A 16,499-nucleotide genomic window follows, 5' to 3' on the forward strand; every position below is an offset into this window, starting at 1 on the left:
AAATCGATGATTTCATTCGAGCAAAATATCCTTATTACCAAGACCGTAAGCATGCACGGAATTTTAATTCCTCAATAAGATTCACTTTATCAAGTAATGACTTTTTTGAACGTGACCAGGATAAGCTACAACACACCTATGGTTTCTGGAAGATTGCCCCGGAAAAACAATTTCTCCTGAAAGACGGCACTTATATTGTCGTGAAAGGCATATTTATTCCTAATGGCAATAGCAATGTATCCGCTACTACTGATCCGTTTGAATCGATACGTGCTGCAATATCTGCAGCCTCCATTCCTGAAACCCACATTGTACAAGAACAAAAGTACTATGATTATGTACCAAGCCTTTCAGCTGAAAATGCATTGGAATGGGAACCCGAAGAAATGAACCTACCTCCCGACCAATTATTTGAAGAAAGCAGTGGCGATTCCTATGAGCGCATCCTGGAGGAGATATGTGCCATACTGGATTCAGCGGTTGGGTTAAGCGTGGATGAAAATGCCTTGCATTTCTGGAGCGACCAGTTGCAGCCAGGCGAAGAGTTAATTCTAGAAGAATGGTAAATATAACAATCGTTATGCGTTGACTCTGCGTTTAAAATTTTTTTTTTTTTTTATCCACCATTTTCACTTTCAATGCGTGGATACAGCGTAACATTGCAGACTGCATAACATGTAGCGATCACAAACAAATTGTTTCCTAATACAATATAGTAGGACCTGAAACAGTAGTACACATTGCTGACGGAATAAATATACGTACTTTCCTATCCCTTTAAACATATTAGCAACATTTTACCATTACTCTAACACATACCTGTTTTGTTATCATGCAACATCTACAACATTGAAAACCGGGTCCACCACGTATGACGTGGGACCCTTGTCATGGGCCAAGGCGTCCTTAAAAAGGATTAGTGATGTAAGTCCCGCCCCCAAGCGACGTGCGCGCCTCAAAGCCTATTGGCTGTCATGTTTTGTTATAGTAACGGTAACTGCAGTGTGTGATGCGTGCGGCTCAGTGTTTGAAGGCGTACCCTGGGCGTTAGCCGAATGTTAATTGAGTGGGAGGAGTGTTAGCGTGCGTTTCACGCTGGCTTAACATGACGTCACACGTATTGCATTTGCGCATTGTGTTATCGGCCGTGCTTTCTGTTCAAACACGTCTGTTTAAAAAGAATACAGATGTACTCGTTTAGAACGAATGTAGTTTCGTCTTCATTGTATTTGAAATAAAGATGTTATGTTTACTGGTATTTTCAACATGTATTGAACGCACAACGTACGCTTTGTTTTGCGCATACGCTAACAGTTAGTGGAGCCAAGCGTGAAGTGCGTGCGCACACAAAGATGTGCGCGCACATCTTTCAGTATACAGGCAACGTTCACTTCTTATACATAGTTATGCCTGCTACAAATTTAAAGAAACATTACATACTGATGAACAGTTTTACTTCTAACATATAAGTGACTGACGTGTGTATCTACACAATCATATAGAGCTGCGTAACGCGTTGTCACGGATGCATATCTAGTAAGGTGCCATCTTTGACCATCATGTGTTTGCTGTATTTCAGAGATGTCGGGGAAGATACAATCGGATCAATGTATGATTTCAGAAGAGTCTACCTTTATATGAGATGATTGTGAGGAGGAGCCACCGACTACTATACTACATATGGAACTAATTTTATATTGCTTGCAGCGCTTATTAACAAACAATTAAAAATGTGATACCCTTATGCCTATATTGCATAAGCACTTAATTAACATAATGATGTTGCAAAAGAGTGCCTCATGAATTTTTATTGAGTGTTCTTTAATGACTACTAACATTTTATGACATGGTGTGTTTTATATATAACAACCATTCCCACTCTGCTAACACATTTGTGTATTATAATATGTAATGGAACGTATGACTGTCGAAACTATGTAACAATAATAATAATAATATGAGCATGTTCATGTATAGGGCTGCTAGTTGTACGCAGCGATTTACAGACACATGTTTCAGCCTGAGGTCCCTGGCCCGTGGAACGTACAAATGTTTTTTTGCCGCATGAGGCACAGGGAGATAAAGTGACTTGGCCAAGGTCACAAGGAGCCCACACCGGGAATTGAACCAGACTCCCCTGCTTCAAACTATCAGTGCCAGTGTGTGTCTTTACTCACTGAGCCACTCCTTCTCCCAATGTAAAGGACACTTACAACCAAGTAGCCATTTATTTTTAAAATCTCTTGTTACATGGGTATGTAGATAAAATGGTTTGGGACTGTAGCAAATAATGTTACTGGCCAGATGTTATGGTCCCCTCCAATGCATGATGTTCTGAATATGACATCACCATCATGTTATGAAGTACGTTTCTGTGTATATTTCATTAACCTAACTAACTATAGTTTACTGTGTTTATTAATCGTTTAGAAATACATAGTATAGTCAATATGATGATATAAGCTACCATAATAAAGCTGGTGTTATCATTTGTCGGTGTTATACATGGATCCTACACCAATTGATAGAGACACAAACAGTTGTCTTAAAAAGTGTGTCTATGCTAGTGATGAATGTGCTCCCGTAAGTAAACAAATAAGTACAGTTATCCCCTTTTCTCCAACCACCTCTATATTACATTAATGGAAATTAAAAGGAAACATACATAAAATGTGATGAAATGTGAGTAATCATTTTGTAATACAATGCACATGAAAGCTCAAGAGTAGCTAAATGCATATACATGATACAGAAAGTACATATATGTAACATTTGTGTTTAAACCAATATGTTGGGTTTTTAGTTCCAATAATTATAGGAAGATTGAGGTAGCCACATCTTATGAGAGATGTCAGCAAATATACATACCATGATCAGTCATACTGGAGATATACCTATAATGCAAAGGAACAATATATAAATTGCAAACATTGACATGCCATCTTCAGTACCGTAAACAACACAGCAAAGTGTGTATTTGGTGTTAAATGTACAACACCATGTATATTTCATGACATTCAAAATGTAAATCAGCCTGGTGTACACATCATATGGATGTACATGTTACACTGCACCAATAACATTGTATGTAAGCATACTAGAAGCATGAATGATTATGGGCATAATATGTGTTTTGTCTTAGCATAAGGAATAACACAATGCTAAAATATTAGTGCTTTGTTACCCAAGTTGTATTCACATACACACAACTAAAGTACAATTGAAGAGGGATTATATAACCTGTGCAACAATAACATACCGGTGCCACATCCCTTTGTGCACACAGCAGAGAAAAGAAAGGTGTGCAACCCATATTCATCTGTGTCCTAACAGAAGGTTATATAAAGAAACATTATTGTTAATATAACATAATTAAACTATAAAAGTAGTACTAGGAACATATGAGTTTGTACTTACAAGAAAAAAATGAATTGATGAGATTCTGTCGTGTCTGGCCACCACTGGCTGTTTGTTCATTTTCAGCAGCTACATGGGTGGGATGCTCGTCTACCAAAGCCTCAGCTAGGTCTGACTGTACATTGTGCCTGAGTGCAACATTGTGCAAAATGCAACAGGCAAGGATAATATCAGACACTTTTTGAGGCTTGTATAGAAGAGCCCCACCAGTTCTGTCCAGACACCTAAACCTGGTCTTGAGTAGGCCAAATGTCCTCTCTATAACAGATCTTGTAGATATATGGGCTGCATTGTACCTGTCCTCTGCTTCAGTTTGAGGGTTTAGCACCGGAGTCAAGAGCCACGGCCTAATTCCGTATCCTGAGTCACCTATAATGAATGGAGCACACATAAGCTGACATTAGTGATCAAATTGTACAATGCCAACATTCCTAAATCAACATGTGTTTTGTGTTAGAACATGTAAATATGTACTCACCCAGCAGCCAACCAGGTTCAAAATGTCCCTCTTCGAACGCATGGAAGACTGAAGAGTTCCTCAGGATAGAGGAATCGTGACTGGAACCAGGGAACTTGGGTACCACATGCATTATCCTCATCGTGGCATCACATACCACCTGTACATTGAGTGAATGGTAGTGCTTACGATTGCGGTACACATGCTCACTCTGACTAGGTGCAATCAAAGCAACATGTGTGCAATCGATTGCACCCAGCACAGATGGTATCCCTGCTATATTATAAAAGCCAGTCCTGACTTCCAGCCACTCTGTTGCCTCTGTAGGAAAATGAATATAATTCCTAGCGCGTCTATTGAGTGCATAGAGAAACTGGGTCAAGGCCCGCGAGAATGTAGATTGCGAGACCCCGCCCACTATGCCCACAGTTGTCTGGTATGACGCGGAAGCAAGATAATGTAATGAGCACAGCATTTTAACAAGCCCAGGGACTGCACGACCTCTGGCTGTGAAAAAATCTAAATCCCCCCTTATCTCCTCATAAAGAGCTAAGATTGCTGCTGAACTCAAACGATAGCGACTTACAATCTCCTCCTCACTCATCCCATCTAAGAGGGTTCTCTCCCTGTACAGACGCGGACGAGGCACAAGTTGTCTCCTCTGTCTTCTCCTCTGATCTCCTGTCCCTCTACCTGTCCCTCGGCCTGTCCCTCTCCCTGTCCCTGTCGTATCCGCGTCACTGTCACTGTCCCTCGGTGTGTCCCTACCTTGCCCTATATCATTCTCTTGATCAGCAAGCATGTCATAGAAAAGAATGTTCCTGCGTCTCCTAAACATTCGCAACATTTTGAAATGAGTAGCTGTGAATGAGCAGGTAATGTGCGTCCTTTAAATAGGTATGTGATGATGTCAGGTGACATAGTAAAATGCAAGGTGTTACATTAACATAATAAAGTACTTCTGTGGCAAGCTGTGTGCACTTGTTGTTCTAAGTATTTGTTGTGTGTATTCTGCAGGGAATGATGATATTTGGCAATGATGTGACGTGAAGCTTTGTACAAAGATTGCTTGCAAATAAATAGTTGCATGTGCAATGCATGTAACACTTGTGAACGCAAGAGTCAGTCATGTAATGAGACAAAAAGGCTGAGATTGACGTGGGAAAAGTTTTGTGTAACATGTGTAATTATCCATGTTATTGTGACATGTTGGCAACAATGAATAGTCGTGTGCATATGCATGCATTTGTGTAAGGAGGATAGTTGGTATAGAATGAGTTTACAAGGTGTCCCAATGATGAATTACTGTACATGTGTGTATAAGTTAGGTTGAAGTGCTTGTAATGCAACGGTTACAATGTAAACATGCAATGTGATTGAGCGTCCAATAAGTGACGTCATGAAAATAGGGAGGACCCAAAAGTATATGTAAACATGAGAATTTAGATGTACATGAACGTTTAAAGATGCGTGTCACATTACAAGCATTGTGTAATGTAAAGGAAGATGAATATACTGTGTATGTGTGACATGTGTGACATGTGTAACATCATGTAAATAATTGTCGCTGAGTTGAGTAAAATGTGTGATATGATGTGAGGTTCTCCTTTAAGAGTGTAGTATAGTATTTTCCCTTGCCACATCATCACATGATGAGTAATGTGACCCGCAAATGCTGAAAACATGTAAAAGTCGAATGTTATGCAAATAAGACACATCAGCTGTGACACAATGCAGGGAATGCCCCCACACTGTAATGCAAATCCCCCTTGTATTGTGAGCAATGAAACGTAAACAGTACTATACTGTTATACGTCCCCGCTCCATTGACTTCCATTGATGTACAGAAGATTTTTTTTTTCTAAGTGCCGTTCCGGCAGCCTTAGCGATCGTTCTCCCGTCCAAAATGCCAACTTTAGTTGGCGGGAGAAATCGGCCATAACATCTCAATTTCGTAGTGCCGATCAGCCTCGATAAGCTGTTTTTTTTTGTTGAATCCAGCCGATTTAAAAAAGTGGCGATCAGTGTCGAAAACAGGCTTATCGGCAGGCGACTGGCCATAACCAAATTATCGGCTCCGAAACCTGGCGATATGAAGCACTTATCGGCGCTTACTGAATCTCAAACCCAATTTTGGCTATAACATGGCCATATTTCCCTTATCAACGCTTACTGCATGAGGCCCTAAGTCATTAGCTCACACTAATTTAGTTATTTATTAGTATTATTTTTAATTGTGTGTCATTTATATAATTTGGATATTGCTACTGATATCTATTTTAGTAACCTATACATATGAGTTTATTATACTTAATATATTTACGACCAATGTGTTAGGTGAGACAGATACCTGAGGGGCGCAGTCTTTTTGTTTGTCTAAATATATATATATATATATATATATATATATATATATATATATATACACAGTGGTTGACAAATCACCAAAAAATCTACTCGCCACACAAAAAAATCTACTCCAAACGTCTGCTGCTTGGGCCAATATTTACTCGCCCGGGGGTTAAATCCACTCGCCTGGGGCGAGCAAATTGATAGGTTTGTCGAACACTGTATATATATATATATATATATATATATATATATATAGTGGTCGACAAATCACCAAAAAATCTACTCGCCGAACAGAAAAATCTACTTGCCACCTAGTACCACATGTGTGCTGCTTGGGCCAATAGGAGCTCGCCACGATGTTAAATCCACTCGCCCGGGGCGTGCAAATGTATAGGTTTGTCGAACACTGTATATATATATGTAAAAAAATAATTTTATATATATATACAGTATATACGCATGCACACACATCATATAAAAAAATGACCCTCCCAATACATATAAAAAAAACCCAACCCATATAAAAATAACCCCAAGCTTCCCAATACATATACAAATTCCCCCAAGCCCCCCAATTCAAATAAAAATATCCACAGCCCCAATACATATAAAAAATACCCACAGCCCCAATACATATAAAAAAGACCCCACCTCCCAATACATATAAAAAAAGACTCCCACCCCCCAATACATATTATAAATACCCCCACAATACATATATAAAAAAGACTTACCTTGTGGATAATGGCTGTTGGGGCCCAGCAGCCGGCACTGCAAGTTGGGCTCGACCTCTTGCCAGGCCCGGCTGCCGGTGATCTCGCGCCCAGACCCTGACTCTCCCCTCAGCAGCAGCTTGCATGCTTCTATCCCTCTGTCCCACGCTGAGCTTCCAACAAGCCTCCCTCTCATGCTGTCATGCACCTGAAGCAGAGACCGCTGACGTCAGAGCGCTTCCGATGCGCTGACGTCAGAGAGGCCCGTCGGCGTGGGACAGTGGGATAGAGTCATGCAGGCTGCTGTTAAGGGAGAGCCGGGACCCGGCCGCGAGTGGACAGGCATAAGGGCCTGGCCAATTTCCAGTGCCAGCTGGGCCCCCCCAACTCACCGGGCCTGGGACGCCAACCCCAGCAGACCTACTCTGTTGGCGGCCCTGGTCAGGGTACAGACCCTTCATCATAACCAAACAAGTTATACATTCCTATAGGTGCATTCGCAATGCTGTGTCAGTGCTACAGTCTGCTTTCCACGAGATGCTGGAAAGAAGAACCAAGTTACAACTGAGAAGTGTAATTCAGATTCAGTTATTCTACCATGCCCATGTGATCCGAAACAGATTCCTTGCTATTAAAGCAGCTGCTCTAAAGATTCAGTCTGTGACTAGAATGAGACAGAGATGTATCCGCTATCGCACGATGAAAAAGGCAACACTAGTTATTCAGTGGTGCTTTCGTCTGAATAAATTAATGCATTGAGAAAGAGAAGCTCAAGACTACAAGTCTGCCTACTGTGAAAGGGAGATGCCACAGGGTACAGTCAAAGCGGGTGAGAACTCCGTCAAGGTTGAGCTGCTGGAGATCAATGATGCTGAGCCAGATGCAGATGATCATGCCAAAAACAGTGAAGAGTAAACAGCACGATGCCTAGGAAAATTCACTGTCAAACCAGTGGAAGATGAGTTTGATCAAGAAGTCATCTGCTGGGCTACGGAGTCTAATCCACTCACTGATACCTTTATTGAGCCTGATGTACCCAGTGCTGATGGCTAGGCATCTTTAATGAAGTATCCCAACACCCAAATGTCCAAGAGTACTGACCTACTGCTGACCACCAATCAGATAATAGAAAACTATCTTGTTGATTTGACTGTCACAGATAAGTGACAGATATGGGTAACTGGACTAGACTTTGACAAGAATATTGTATCAGAGCTGTTCATTGGGCTCCCTCAGTCACTCTCTATGCTGTCCTTTGACTTGATTCAATCTGTGGCAGAGCATTCTCTTGAACTTCTGCATGCTGATCTAAGTAATAAAATTACTCCGCTAGAATAATTGCCTTAATATTCTGACAACAGTCTTTCTTCAGGACCACTACCAGTGGGCGACTGGCCCATTTTAAGTTGGTTTTCCACAGAAGACACCCTGCAAAACCTTTAGGACCACCCAGAGAACGTCCATGGAGAGTAATATCAGGGGCTTCCCTGACAGACCCTGGTTGTCCGTACTCCCAGCTTGCAGTTCCCCCGCTCATCCTCTGGGACTGCTGATCCTTTCACTCAGTGTATTTTATTGTGTGTAAAATACACAAGCCTCCATTGTGTGGTGGACTGGTAATCTACTGAGTCTGGCCAGCACACAATGGAAGTTTAGGTCACAATATAATTTTGGAAAGGTGAAGTGCTTGGGAACACTGGGGAAGTAGGGAAGAGCATGGACTCAGGTCAGGGGAATACAGATGTGATGCGATTCAAGTTCCTCCATGAGGCACTTGGAGCAGCTGGACCTTGGCCCAAGTGCGGCCATGATCGTGGTCAAGCAGGATCATGGCCCAGTGCAGAGTGAATTTTCCAGAAGCATTAACGCTTTGTTATTTTCAAACTAGCGTATACCCATTTCTTTATGAAAAATAATGGCGCATACTGTCTGCTTAAAAAAAACCCTGCCAATTCTCCCGCATTTTTAGTACAGTTTTGTACAATGAATAAATCATATGAAAACAAAAAGCAAGCGAAGAACTGAAGTCACCGCACTCTTCCTTCTCTTTAATTATAAAGAAGACTTTACTTAAAATACGGTAAATAGAAGTACTTTAGTTTGAACTTCCTTCCTTACACCTGCCCGCACTGGAAGTGGGGCCTACCTGCCCCACTTCCGCATCTGCAGCGAGGCCCCAGCTCCCCTCCGTTTCCGATGCAGGTGCTGGTGGAGCAACATGAGAAGATGCCGGCGCGAGGAGACTGATCCCGCGGGACACTACAAATGCTGTTGCAGTCCACCTCTGTCCTAGACCCTAAATATTGAACTTTCAGGTAATGTATACCCTTTGTTTAAAATAAAAATTGTCCGCTGTAGTGTATTATCATGTTTTGTATAGCATTACCCTTGTTATAGGCATGTATTGCATATGCATGTGGATTTGGGGCATTATTCAGAAAATTGTGATATTGGCTGTCGCGGTTCTTCGGGTTTAGAGACAAAAATGCATATTCAAATGAGTTGCTTAATTCATGGTTATCATGCATTAATAATTTTCAGTAAATATGTTGTTCAATCAGAAATAAAATCCCACGTTATTTGTGTTATCGCCAATTTAACAGAGGTTAGTGAAGCCTCGTAGACAATATATGATGTAACCAATAATGTAAACATTGTACATTTAACAACCACGTAGGCAGGGTATGTATGTCATGTTTTACTGTATATTATGGGCATCTAGTGTGCCTATACTATTTTTTTATAAAATGTTTTACCAGAAAGTAATACATTGAGAATTACCTCTCATTTTCAAGTATGTCCCGGGCACAGTTATGTTGACAGATACATGGTTCCAAATACATTGTTACATTAAGTGAGCCAGGTTATACATTATATACGAGACATTCCATGCACAGTCAGAGATAATATATGTTATAGGCGTATGTAACAGCTACAGACCAGATTAAAATGTGATATAGTAAGACACTTGCTTTGTATTTTGGTAATTTAGGTACCCATACCTACAGTACATATTATTTTTGGTGTTGTATTTCTTATGCCGTTCTCTGGCTAACTAGATATTGGCATCATTCCAAATTTCACAAATTGTATTGAATTATTGCAGAAGGCAAGTTTAATTTATCTCCCCCTATATTAACTCCCCACAAAGAAATATATAAGCAACAACCTTTGTTGATCAAATATTTTGTACAGAAAAGAGCTAAATCAATAAGTACCATGTATTACCAGTCAGTGGTTCAACAATATAAAGAGGAGCGAGAACGTTGCCTATTAAATGAAGTATCATGCAACAATAATATGAATGGGTCCTCTGAGTAATGAAATGCAAAGAAAGAGGCTTGTTTGTGTTTGCTTGAGCATTGTGAAAATGGAGGCGTTAGTTGATTATTGTGTTTTCCTCCATGGTACTAAACCTGCAAGCGATATTTTCCATACCTAGTATATTTTTTCCACCTGGTACTTTTCCCACCTGAAACAATATGAAGCAGGCACCTTGTTTCTTGCCCTGAAGTGAAGTTCACTTTCCCTCCAGCATGATTATGTTTTAAAAAGATGACTTTTAAACCTCTTACTGAATTTTTTAATGGATTAAATTCATCATGTCACCAGCTGCTGTGCAGCTAATAGAGCCATAAAACACTGTATTAAAGGATTGCCCATGCAAAATTTCTTTGTACGCTAATGTGAATTTTAATACTTTTAACATTTAGTGGAGATGGGAATGTCCAAGAACAGCTTGTTCAATAGGTTATTCTATAAAATTAAGCACCAAGCTCATCAGAAATGCCAGGACTGCATTAAGTTCCATTTTTACAGAGAGGCTAAGATGATTCACTGTATATCGTTTGAAAGTAAGAAGGCAACATCTGCTTCTCCATTTGTGATGTGTAACGGGGGAAAAAAAGATGCAACGGTCACAAACATTACAAACTGCAGGAGAAAAGCCTTTGAACAGTATTCTTTGGATGACAACGTTTCACAAAGCATTATGTAAAACTACCACACTTTATATGATGGGACATATGATCTGTCATTGGGGTGAAAGGTTTTCACATTTGCAGCATGACTGAGAACTGCTTTCATTTTCAATTTCATAACTTTGTAAAGAGATGCATATTTCATATGCCTATAAAGTCAAAGCATGTAAACTCAAACAAAATATGAAAGTAGCCAGTAGACATTATTACTCAGAGTCGAGATGTGGCTATTAAATGTTTATCTTTCCTAAGCATTATTGATCGACTTTTAAAGAGATGCACTTGTATACTGTATGCTTTTTAGGTGTGCCCCAATTGCATTGGACTTCCAAGACATGCACAGTAATTGCATAAATATGTACAATATTCATGTACATGCATGTATATTTCAATTATCAACATTTTGTTTAGAAATACTTAGACGTTTCTACATATTTCATTTTGCATGCTTACAATACAATTTGTGTGGATAGATACAACGTACATCAAAAATGCAGTCACACAGATCATGTGACCGGTTAGCACAAATAAGTCTTCACCTGTAACTTTATATCTACAGTATAGTGGATGTCTTTCAGAAATGTTGATTGATTTTAAAATAGATCCTAATTATTTGTTGTCAATGAATTCCAGAGCATAATTTACAAAGAGGAAAAAAGTTTTGCAACAGCACAAAAATAAGCCAAACTAAAATGAAAATGGAAATTTTGCAGGCGTTTGGTCAGCGCAATCAATTAACTTACATTTTCAAGGTTGAAATATATTGCTGTATTTATACAAAAAGTCTGTTACAAAAACACAGTTTTTGAGTTTGAATTAGTAAAGAACGTCTGTATTAGATCATGTTAAAGTCAAGTTATATACCTAACATAATGAATTTGATTTTGTGATTATCCTATAGAGTACTGGAATACATTCCTATAAATAGGTTTTCTAGAATATGAAAATGTCATTTAATGGCAAACATTTAAGGCATTAAGGCAAATGAGAGCCCATGAGAATAAAATGCAAATCAGGTGAGCTGTGTCCCAGGAATAGTTGGGATATTTCCGAAAATAAACTATCAGCTGCTACCAAGCCCTACTGAAACCCCAATGTGTTAGTACTATTTAATAGTTCTACTGACTTTTAGGTTCAAATGTATCATGTAGAAGATTGATTTGATTGACCAAGACAATATAACGTGTACTCCTTAGAAACTGCTCAATTTAAACTGTTGCTCACATATCAGTCCATCACCTTTGCTAACATTCAAAAGTAATTACATACCCTGCAGTAAGATGCTAATTGTCAAATGCACTCCACTGTAATGTGACAATGCAAGGCAATTAAGACAAATGAAGAGGAATAAGCCTATTTACAGCAGTTCTGCAAACAGTGATCATGTGCGGTTTTGTATTTAAATACAACGCGGCAATGAGATGTGGAATTAGATATATTCTAGAACTGCTCTTCCTTGACCCAGCTAGATTTCTTTTCCTAGCTTCACATTTTGTCCTTAGTGTCTATTACTGCTCTGAGACTGTCATTTCATACCAGAATGAGAAAGGCTAAAGAGATAATATTTCAATAACATACTGGCCTGATCATAAAATAACTCAATGGAAATGTGTAAGTGCCTGAGGCAGCACAGCAGGATACTCAGCAGTCAGATGATTTCTATCCTGGGTATTATTTTATTTTTTTCCCATGGTTATATTTTTATGTTGCATCTGACATACCCTCAAGTCTTACTTATGCGTTTATTCAAAGATGAGAACTGTAACACAGACCAACACAACTTATTATGATATATTACCAAAGTACAAAAAAAAGTGGGTGCCACATTATCATATTGTGGAAGACAGGCCCGCCACCATTAATTGACCTTTTCCATCTCAGAAAGCAATGCTGGGGTGTAGGCATCATAGTTGCTAGGCAACAGGGTCACTGCCTTCAGACCCAAATACGTATCCTGGACAAAAAAGGAAGGATGTGATCTTATGAAAGAAAGCAGATGTTTGGCAGTGGAAAATATCTCAATAATTTCCCATATTGTGCTGGCAGCCAAAAAGATACCTTTGGTGCAAAAAAAAAATAAGCGGTCCACAGGATGTCTTGTACTGTGGCAGCTGCACTAAGAAAGGTTCTGAGATAGGCTGTCATCTAACTGTACTAATGAAGACAGGGATTGAAAATTGAAAATCCCAAGAAAACTTTATTCCTTGTTTTAAAAAAATGTATTCCATTTTTAATGTATTTATAACATAGGTATAGATGTAGCTTGTGGCATTCACTGATAACACAACATATCCTGTTCTTAGACAGAATATCAGATTTTCCATAGGATTCAATGGCAGTGATGGCGTAGAGAATAAAACAACATATCTCACCATTACCCCCCACAAGGGACAATGGTGCCTTTTACATTTGTATATGTTGCATATACCTGCATATACAAATTAGGCTTTATGAAATAGATGCAATTAGAGTGTTGCCTCCATTCTTATTTGCCATCAAATATATTATCAGTTATTCCTTCACTGTTAGTTAGAGGGGGCTGCAATGCATTACAGTACATCAGAAATTCTAATACTGTATTTCAATAAACAGTACCAAGAAGAGCAAAAATGCTTTTGGATGTAGACATCATTAGCACACAAGAAAAATTGTTGATGTTAATTGTCCTGATGCATAAAGAAAAAGCTCTAAGGAACAATGTAATCCTGGTTTTAATGAGTGGCTATTTTTTTCACTAACACAATTCTAGTTGAGGTTTAATATTATAGATGAGGAACATAAGGATGAAGTTGCAAAATCAAAGAATAACAATGAAGTCAAGATTCCTAGGACCTGAGACTTATTTACCAGGTAAAGTACACTGTATGCTTGTACAGCTGGGTGAAAGATAACCATGAAAAGGAGATAACACTGACACATGATATTTGTCTTTATGTAGCTACTCTACCTCGGACAGATTGCAAAGGACTTTATACATAGGCCAAGGATGGGTTGTTTGGGAGTTGTGGAATCAGAACCCCCCTTAACTGGGGTGTGTCAGATTACCCAAATTTAATAATTTGGGGGCCTCCACAGTTCGTTTTAATCCAGATCACAGCATGGATTCAGTTCTGATCCCCTCCTCCTGAGATCTGAATGAAAAGACCAACACAACTTACTATGATATATTTCTCCCTTCCCTGTGGCTTGAAGGGGGAATCGGAGTTCAGTGATGGTCAGATGTGGGAGGGAGATTCTCCCCTTCAAGAAAGGCTCCTGCCACACATTCCCTGCTTGGGTCCTTAACAACTCTTGTCTGCATGGCGTTGACTACTGATCCAAGCCGGCTCCCAATGTCTCCTCATGGCCCCGTCACCTTTGACACTTGAGATCTAAACATCAGCGAAGACAGGGCCAGCAAGAGACAGGGGTCTGATCTGAAGTTAACCCTGTCAGATCTTACTGCTGCATGGGAGGAGGAAGGAACACTCACTTCACAAGTCACCCACTCCCCCTTATGTCACACACTCATGTCCCATGTGTAAAACTTCCCCCATATCACTCACTTCTTCCCCACATTGCCTACCCCATGCCCCAATGTCGCCCACTCCCCCTAATGTTCCTCTCTCCCCCCAACCAGCTCTTTCCCAACCAAATGTCATAAGGGCCGATTCTAGTAGCTTCAATAAGATTTCTGCTATCTCGAACGATGTGGCTTGACCCCAATGTCATTTATGTTATCACGGTATTCAGAAATAATCTGAAACTATTTCCACAAGTCACAAACCATGAGGTAGGAAAATGCCAATACTGCTTGGCATAGCAGCAATCGTATCTCAGCCTCTCTCAAAGTTCTCCGCCGTACGATCTGCCCGCAGTCTGTAAGAGCTACACAAAGAGAGCTGCACAAAGCCAGCCGATATCTACCTGCACAGCTCTCACAGGTGATCGCAGTGTTTTTATTTAAATTTTAATACTAGTGCCTAACCACCCTCCCCAGGGCAACTAACCCCACCCTCTACAGGTTGATTGGCACAGAGGTACAACATGCCCATATAATATGGGCATGATTTGTTACTATGGCAGTCAATGGGCAACCTAAAAAAAAACAATTTAAATGCATTGGGTAAGAGCACAGGGCTTGCCTTAAGGTATCTTCTGGTTCTGCCATAGAACCGCTTGGTTAAAATGGCCATAATCTTTATTAATATGTTGAAAGGGGGAACTATTGTAACATTTTTGTTTAGTCTGGCTGCTAACAAAATCAATACCTGAACCAAAGCAAACAGCCTTTTACCAATTCCCAAAACCTGTGGTTTATTCAAGCAAAAAAAAAAAAAAACGTTAGGTATTTTGTATTTTGTGCAATAGAGTATAATTTGTGTTCTGATCTGGAGTGGGCATAAAAAGGTATTGATAAATCGCAAAAGGCAAAGTCTTGTCACTAGTTATGATCACAGTATAGTATATGGTTGTAACGTGTGCTCACCACAAACTGGACTAGACCGTGGGGCTGAGGTGGGGATGTATATAACCACCGCCCTACAACCACAGGACCATGTCCGGAGTGCAGAGTCAGTGTCGTGCAGCCGGGTCAGGGTAGGAGAGTTCGGGTAGGTCATGGTACTTGCCGTGGTCTGTGGTAGGAAAGAGAAGAGTGGTCGTTATCCATAAGCCGTAGTCGAGGAGAGCGGGGTTCCAAAAACAAGCTGAAGTCCAGGGGTACAGAAGATACGGGTCCAGGTACGAGCAGGGGTCACAACACAGATCAGGCAAGGCACAGGAACAGGCAAAAACAGGAAGCCGCAAGCACAATACATAAACAACAGTTTATGCTCAGCAATTAGCACAGAAACAGACAGGGTAATAAAGGAGGTAGGAACCAATCAGGGGGCAGCAGGAGAGTGACATCACGCATAGGATACCAGCCGATAGGAGGAAGCAAGATTGGCTGCAGGTGAGAGGCAGCTGATACCTTTTTTGAGACTACCTGCCGCTCGGCGTGCGCGTGCAGGTGGGGTGTGACGTGAGGCGGGCGCATCACCAGCGGGACCAAGGACGGAAGGATGCTCCATGAGCGCGGAGTTCGGGGTGCGCACACGCAGACTGAGGTATGCGTGCGCCGCAGGTATATTTGTGTGACGTGTCCGAGAGGCGGGAGGCCTAGTTGCGATCCTGACAATGGTATAGTGAAAACAATAACATTCTTCATGTTGTTTGAACCAATTAAGGGAATCTGATCTGACAAGCTACAGAATGCAGCATATATACCTATATTGTACTCAAATACAGCTAAAGATGGGTACAAAATATGTCAGTTCTTCACAACTTGGAATATTCATGAATTTGTGGACGTTAAAAAAATCGACAATATTTGAAAATGTGTAACAACAAAAATAAAACCTGAAAAAATATGAAGCAAGATGCTTAAATTAAAAAAAAAACTAAAAAGTAAAAAAAAATATGAAAATATTTGAAAATTGGCAAAAAAAGGAAAACATTAAAATATTTGGGAAAAATAGAAAGAATCTGAAAAATGTTGACAGTATATGAAAATGTAAAAAAAACAAAAAACATGTAAATCAAATTTCTACATATTCT

At 40.1% G+C, this 16,499-nt stretch overlaps 1 long non-coding RNA gene across 1 annotated transcript; it reads right to left on the minus strand.

Annotated features, from left to right (window-relative positions):
- Positions 1-37: 37 nt before the first annotated feature.
- Positions 38-4,038, minus strand: LOC142487053 (uncharacterized). The gene is made up of 4 exons (XR_012799123.1): positions 3,896-4,038; positions 3,418-3,786; positions 2,869-3,326; positions 38-551 (listed from the first exon to the last, which is right to left on the minus strand). It is a non-coding gene; the product is annotated as an uncharacterized LOC142487053 (long non-coding RNA).
- Between the last annotated feature and the right edge of the window lie 12,461 nt (positions 4,039-16,499).

Source organism: Ascaphus truei, chromosome 2 (genome assembly GCF_040206685.1).
Source record: "Ascaphus truei isolate aAscTru1 chromosome 2, aAscTru1.hap1, whole genome shotgun sequence".
In the NCBI taxonomy this organism is placed as follows: Eukaryota; Metazoa; Chordata; class Amphibia; order Anura; family Ascaphidae; genus Ascaphus; species Ascaphus truei.